Below are 7,336 nucleotides of genomic sequence, written 5' to 3'. Positions count from 1 at the left end.
CTAAAAATACACATTTTCCGAGCATGACTAGACCTGTCAACAAGCATTTTCTCATTCAAGCCTAAAGTTAAGGAATTTTCTAGGTTCACTTAGGATACAAAAATTCATACTTTAGGTGTAGATGTTTTAACACTTTGTTACTAGTATTGCTTTAAGAGTTTGAAAGCTTTTAGAACAGAAAAGATACTTCCAAGATTTTTGCACATGTGCATGCCTGGTGGAGGAGTGTCACCAATTCTATTGCCAAGAAGTTTCCAGAAACTCCTGGATCAGCAGCTAAATGACACTACATAAACACTTTCCCTTTAGCCAAAAATACAAACACCCTCTCCCCGCCCCAATATCAACTTTTGTATCAATGTTTTCACTGTTTGCCTGGGCAGACTCTGGGCACAGGCTTGTAGAGATTTTCATGGCACTACCTTCCCCATTAAGAAAGGGCCGAATGAATATTGGAAGTTAAGCTGATTGTCAAAACAAAAAAAACACTTGAGCCTTGCAACTTTCCTTATCCTCTCTAGATTTTCTCCTTGTTGTCTTAAATATTTAATGACTTCAGAATTAAAAAAAAAGTAGTGGTTTTGCTGAAACCTCAAGGTTTTGTCCTCATGTCTGACTACACAGTGACTGGATAAAAAGAGATACGAGAAGTCGAATATAAATTCTCATTTTCCAGTGAAGAAGCCTCCTTTTCCATCTGAATACCTTTGCCCTTTAAGGTTGAATATACAAGAGAAGTGTTCTTAAACTAATTCAGAATAAGTATTTTCTCTGATTAAGTCAATTCACATTGTCTGAATGACAGCTACAAGTTACTTTGCCTTTCAGAAACAATGGCTTCTGCTGTCATTCTGCATAACAGGTTTGTTCAAAGTAAGTTGACTCAAGAAAAATCACTGCCCCATAAAAAGGATTATTTTTAAAAGGTTTTTAAACTGAGTTCATAAGCTCCTTCACCCAAACATTGTTTTGTCAGGAAATCAAACTTTCTGGGAGCTGAAGGCTTGTCTAGCCTTGCCTGCAGGTCACGTTAGTTTTCATTGCTTTAAGTAAAGCCATTTAATTGTGGTTTTTAATAATTGCTACTTTAATTCAAGGTGTAGAAAGAGTGCAGTTCATTGCCCAGGGTGGTCGTTTTCTTCCTATCGGACACCTGTAGGATTTAAGTGCATAAAGAGAAAGGTTTGCTTCTGAAGAATCAATGCTCTATTTAGTAGACACAGACTCATGCTAGATAGTCTCTTCTTGAGTTGTCAATATATTTCTTCCTTAATGAAGGAACATTAGCCTTCATTGCTAACAAGGTGAAGGCAAAAAACCAATCAAATGCAAGTGTTGAATTAATGATTGCTTAAGCTTAACAGCTTTATGTAATTAATAACTATAGCTTGTTATATTTTCACCCAGAATGCAGTTAGAAAGGCTAGTAACCAGAATGGACATTAATAAATTAATTATTCTGAATATACTGTAAACTTTTGACATTTTTCAGAGTTCTGGAGAAATAATAAGTAGTCCAGTACAGGGTAACTCAGGTTATAAAATATAAAATGCAACATCTCTGACACATCTACAAGCTCCTGCCCTTCCACTCAATGCTGCCAATCCTCTAAGGTACTTGAAGTTCCTGAAAGACTTTAAGTAGAAATAGGAGTCTGTCAAAAAAACAAAACCACCACAAAACACAGTGTTGATATTCAAAGTTCACAGCCTTTCTCTCAGTACAAATGTTGGCAAATTGGTTCACTTTATCACTATGGTTGTCAAATAAAGCCAAATTTTACGTTTAGCACATTAAAGTTCTTGTATTTTTGTCTAGCCCAGTAACCACACAAAAAGGCAGTTAGTCAAACTAAAAACTAAGCTAGAAAGGAAAGTCTGTGTAGTTCTGCTTAATTTTCTATTTTAAAGTACTAATAAGATATTATAACTTACGTAACTTAAAGCAGTAGTTCCTAAAACACTCTGAGCTGAAGGACCTCTATAAAGCTTTACCTTTATCATGAACTGCTCTACCATCTCAAGCTCTTAAATGAAGCCATTCCAATAGAGCTCTGCCAATTACTTGCCATGGCTCTCAGCTGAGCCTGTGAAGCAATCAGCAGCATCTTATCTTAACCTCATGCAAGAGGCCCACACAGACCAGTCAGCCTTCGAGTTCTTCTACCAGAGCCAATAAGGCAATGGAGATGACAACTACATCTCCAAATACAACACAAGGATGAGAGACACAACTACTGCAGTGGAGAAAGAGATGGAAAGAGATGAAAGTCTTAGTTTCATACCAGTGAAGCATTTTAACACAAACCAAGGACTTTCTATGCTCATCGTTCCTTCCAGAGAAGGGGTGTCTACCACATACATGCATCTCAGCTGCAACTAAGGGTTGTATAAGTCTGGTTTCTAAAAGTATCCAAATTCCCTAGGAAGCAGTACAGCATAAAACCTCTCTCTAAATTAATGGTATGGTTTAAAACTAAGATTCATATTGATAACAGCTAAAGTCAGCCCTAGAATAAACACACTTTCCAATATGTTTAATGTATTTCAGCAGAAAGTGCCGACACTGGCAAAAAGACTTGCTAGCCTGTTTTCAGCCAGGGAAGTGAATAGAGCTTTGCTTATCTCAGGGAAAGTTAAGAGGGAAAGCAAGCTTTTCAGCAGAGCTGCAGTAGCAAAGCTTATGTAGCATACAGTGGGGTCATATTAGACTACAGTAGGACAGTTTTGCAGGCTAGCTATATGCCTCAATAAAAAGCTATTCTCTACAAAATGATTCTATTTTACTTTTGGTTCTAGTTTAAGTGTGTTGCACACAGATGCCTTTTACAGTGCCAGGAGAGGGATGAGACTGAAATTCAACTCTGACATTTTAATTCTCTGTAGAGATTAGGTAAAAGAAACAAAATACAGATGAGACTAAACTATTTTCCTTCCCCTCTAAATTGGAGAAGGAGACAAAGACAGAAATCCAACAACAGAGCTGCAGTAACTAAGACCCTTGAAGGCTATCACCTTCAAGTCAGCTGAAATCCATAGCTTTAGAGTTCCTCTCTTTGAGTCCCAAAACACACACTTCAGGTGGAAAAAACCTCAGTATCAATATTGCCACTACAATTTATTTATCTTTTGTTACATTATAACAGAATAATACATATACAAACACTGCATAAGACACCCTCCACAAAAGAGGAATACAAAATTAAAATTCGGAATGCTGCTCTCCTGACAGCTTAAGAGATGGCTTCTTGACTAGTTGCAACTAAAAAAAGCATTTAAGTAAATATGAACCTTCCAATTCACAATTTAACTACACAATTATTAATTTTTGACTACAGGACATGCAAGTTGTCTTAACAGAAGGTACACTTAGGAGCATGACTGTATTCTCACATAATTTTAGACTTATAGGATAATTCAAACTGGAAGGGGCCCCAGGAGGTTATTTAGTCTAGCCTCCCACTCAAATCATGGCAACAAAGGTACAGCATTTCATAATGAGAGTCACACAATATCAAAGTCTTTTCCAAGCAGACTAAAGATATCTGTTAACACATTACAGTTTAAGTGTCATGCCTTTTAGAGGGAGAGAGACTAAAGTATTAACAAGTTTAAGCTAAAATGTTTCATTTGCAATACAGCTTTGCAATTATCTAATTGCATCCATCTCTCCTAAAATTAAGATCACATCCCCCAGTTTTTGCTTCTTGCATCTCCTCACAACAAGTTCTCCAAGAAAGACTTAAGCTCGGCAAGAAAGACTTGAAACAAAATAAGCATTAGAATTCTTTTTTTTTATAACAGGACCCTTTCCTCTTCAGCTCAGCTATGTTTATTCTGTTGATAATTCCACATCACATTGAAGTTTTTTTTCCACTTACCACACACTTAGCAATTACATATAACCAGGATGCTCGGCACATTTCATTTTTCAGACGATGCAATGTACCAGTAATACTTAAGAAGGTTTAATTCCATTGTTAACTTTTCACAGGAGGGTAAAGGATGCTGCTTAAGGATCCTTAAAACTGTACCAGCACTACATCTTTTGAACAAGTTTTATTTTAGGTACTCTTGAGAAGAGATTGTTTACAGCACAGAAAAGTCTGCAGTCAACATCAGATAGCCAAACACTGCATAGAGCAAGAACTTAAAAGCACCCAGTGGTTTTAAACATTACTGAGTCCATACAGCCTTATGAAACAGATAAGCAAAAAGTGTCTTAATTCAAAGCAATTTGTCTGGCATTATCATTACTGGCGGAGGCTGCTTTCCATTCAGTACGCTTACATAATACTATTCCTAGAACGTATAAGTGAGTGTTATCTAGATATCTTGTTATGAGGCGATATCAGTGGAGAGTTTACACAATCAATGCAATTAGAGAAGGAAGCATTTTAATCTAAGTGAATGAAAGGTAAAAATGCACACTACATCTTCACTGTATATGCAGGGCAGATGCCTTACTGCACTTTGCCCCAGATAGAAAATATGCATATTAGATTTGTTGGGATGTTCTTGCCTATTTCAGTTGTTTTGTAATATAGAAAAGTTTCCACACGTTCTAGTAAAACCAACAGCAACTAATTGCATTGCGGTAAGCATTATTGCTTATTCATGGTAGAAAAAGATCACTATATAAATTTACATTTGCTGTTAAATAAATTAAGTAACACTTTGTCCTAAGAAAATTTCCCTTTCTACTTTAAAAAAGGGTAAGTGACTTAGATAATTGCTTTCAGTGAGTAGATTAATTCATTCATGACCAGGAAAATTAAAGCCTAGGAGTTTCCACTGAACTATCTATTTCCATCATGTGGAAAAACTGAATAAGATACATAATGATTTTGTATGCATAGCTGCAAAAGATCCTATTATAGTCCAAATGGCTCTTCTTTTAGGTTTCATTCAGGATTCCTTTGATTTGTTTGTATTTTAGTACGTGCCAGAACACACCTTGAGATACCACTTTCACTATATATCTTTAAGAGCCATGAAAGGTCAAAAGCAAAACACATGACAAAATTACAAGTTGCAAGCAGGAGGACTTGAGCCTTGATGTTATGAAACTGAGAGTCCTGTGCATGACTAATCAAGACACATCCACGGAGTTTCAGGATGAAGTACTTTTTGAATCCTAAAAGCCAGCATCCATTTCTTTCTGCTTTTACAGACCTAGCTTTCGTAACTAGAAAGAGCCACAGCCAGTTATGTAATGGGAAATAATAACAACCACCACTACCATGATAAAATAGTTAGGGCAAACAAGAGAAACACAGATGACCATCATTTACAAACTAACCATATTAATCAAGTACATTGTAATTAATGACATGGTAGCATGTATTGATATACACGGTAGCCTCCGAAAGGAAAAAAGTCCCAACTAAACTTAGAGAACTTTAATGAATAATACCTTACTTTCCTAAACACAAATGATACACATCTTGACAGCCAGCCTTACCATATTTGAACAATTGTTTTCATCCCTACACTTTCAGTCAAACTGGAGTTATAATGGAAGGCAAAGAAAAAAAAAGACATTGTGGAAGTTACTTAATTTTTAATAACTTTTGGGCTGACAAAGTCTATTTGCACTCTAAAAACCTAGGCCTTAACTATGAGGGAAACTTTTTTCAATATAAACCAACAGATAGTCACTAACTTCAAGTGAGTTTCATAGATTAGCACAATTCAAGAACCTGTATTCTTTAATTAAATAGATTCCCAGTCACAACCTGCAATCACTTTTCTATAACACAGTGCAAGTGTAAACCTGCTAGGAGAGGAAAAAATTCTGCTTATAGGAAGAGGTAATTAGCTTATATACATGTATGTAGATTTATATTAAAAACTTAAGCACTTAAAGCACTTAAAAACTTAAGGGCACTTAAGCAACTTAACTCTCTTGACTCTTAACATACATTGTAAGCACTCATATCCTCTGATAAAAACATACCGCAAATAAGCACCTTTTTTTATACTGTAACTTGAAATCACTCATGCAGTGATGACACCATCTTCTACCTCATTCACTCTCCCACTCTAAAGTAAGACCGTTCTCAGACTCCCAGCTACTTTTACACTGTTTATCAGTAGTTACACACTTCATTCTACATCAACAATGAGTCTGCACAAGAGTGCATTGCATGATCCATATACTACTCACCAAGTTTAGATGATGGGCTATGGAAACCCAGCAGTGAAATCTGAACAATGAAATTCATCCTTACTTGAGTATGAGGTTTTGGCAATTTTTTTTTTATAAGTCATTGGGATTTCCCTATGATGTCCGCATTGGCGGATGATCTGTCACCTTGTAACTGATCACATAGCCATATGCGCTATTTGAACAATCTGGAGCAAAGAAAGTATGACTTCTGCATTTGAAGTGTGTATTATGAGATTGAATAACAATTTCAGATATTATTTTAATAAGGACACCAGAATGACTTGAACTCATCCCACCAGATTCATCATCTTGGGGGAAGGGGGAGGATTCTGACACAACGCCCCAAAACAAAACTCACAGAAGAGACAGTGTGTATCAAGCATACTGCTACAGTGTTAATTCAACCCTTTTTGACAACAAGAAAAATAAATTGCTGATCCTCATTAATAAGGATCAGCATCATTTAGTGTTATCATCACAGGAGATTCAAGGACATCAGAACACCAAAGTATTGAGAAACCATTAGACCTTTCTGACAAAACGTCAGTGGGACTTATGTAGGTCGGAACAGAAGTGTCTCTCTCTTTTCCCCACCCCCACCAGCCCTTGGGTCTTCAGTTAATCTCATCTCACTGTGGGGTAGTAAACCCCCAGGGGGACTCATCCTAAACAAGAGGCCAGTAGCACAAGGTGGTGTTGAGAACCAGGAATTCCACCATTGTCTTTTCTCCTTTCTTCATTTCTCCCAAGGCCGAGGACTGCCTACAGGGTCAGCCCAGCACAGTCCCCTTCCCAGACCCCACAGATTCCCACCAACCGCACACACGAAACCCTGCTTGGGTGCTTTCCTGAAGAAAGAGGACACATTTATACACACAAACCTCCCCATCTTCAACACCCACATGCTAAAACAGTGAAGTCTTGTAGGTGGGACTGACTGGATCCTTCTTTGGGGATGAAAGTTATGGGAGGTAGCCTGGGGTGAGGCTTAACAGCAGCAAAACTAGTATTACAGACAATATGGGGACAAGCAGTTCTCCAAATCAGTAAGCACTGGTGGCATACTAGTACCACTTACACTTGGGTACACACCTGGGCATGGTAAAAAGGAGGGGTAGAAGAAGAAGGGTGTATATTATGGCTGGTCTTTGCTTTTTGGAAGGG

Source organism: Calonectris borealis, chromosome 13 (genome assembly GCF_964195595.1).
Source record: "Calonectris borealis chromosome 13, bCalBor7.hap1.2, whole genome shotgun sequence".
NCBI lineage: Eukaryota > Metazoa > Chordata > Aves > Procellariiformes > Procellariidae > Calonectris > Calonectris borealis.
The sequence above is the reverse complement of the archived record's forward strand: the minus strand, read 5'-3'. Positions refer to the sequence as shown.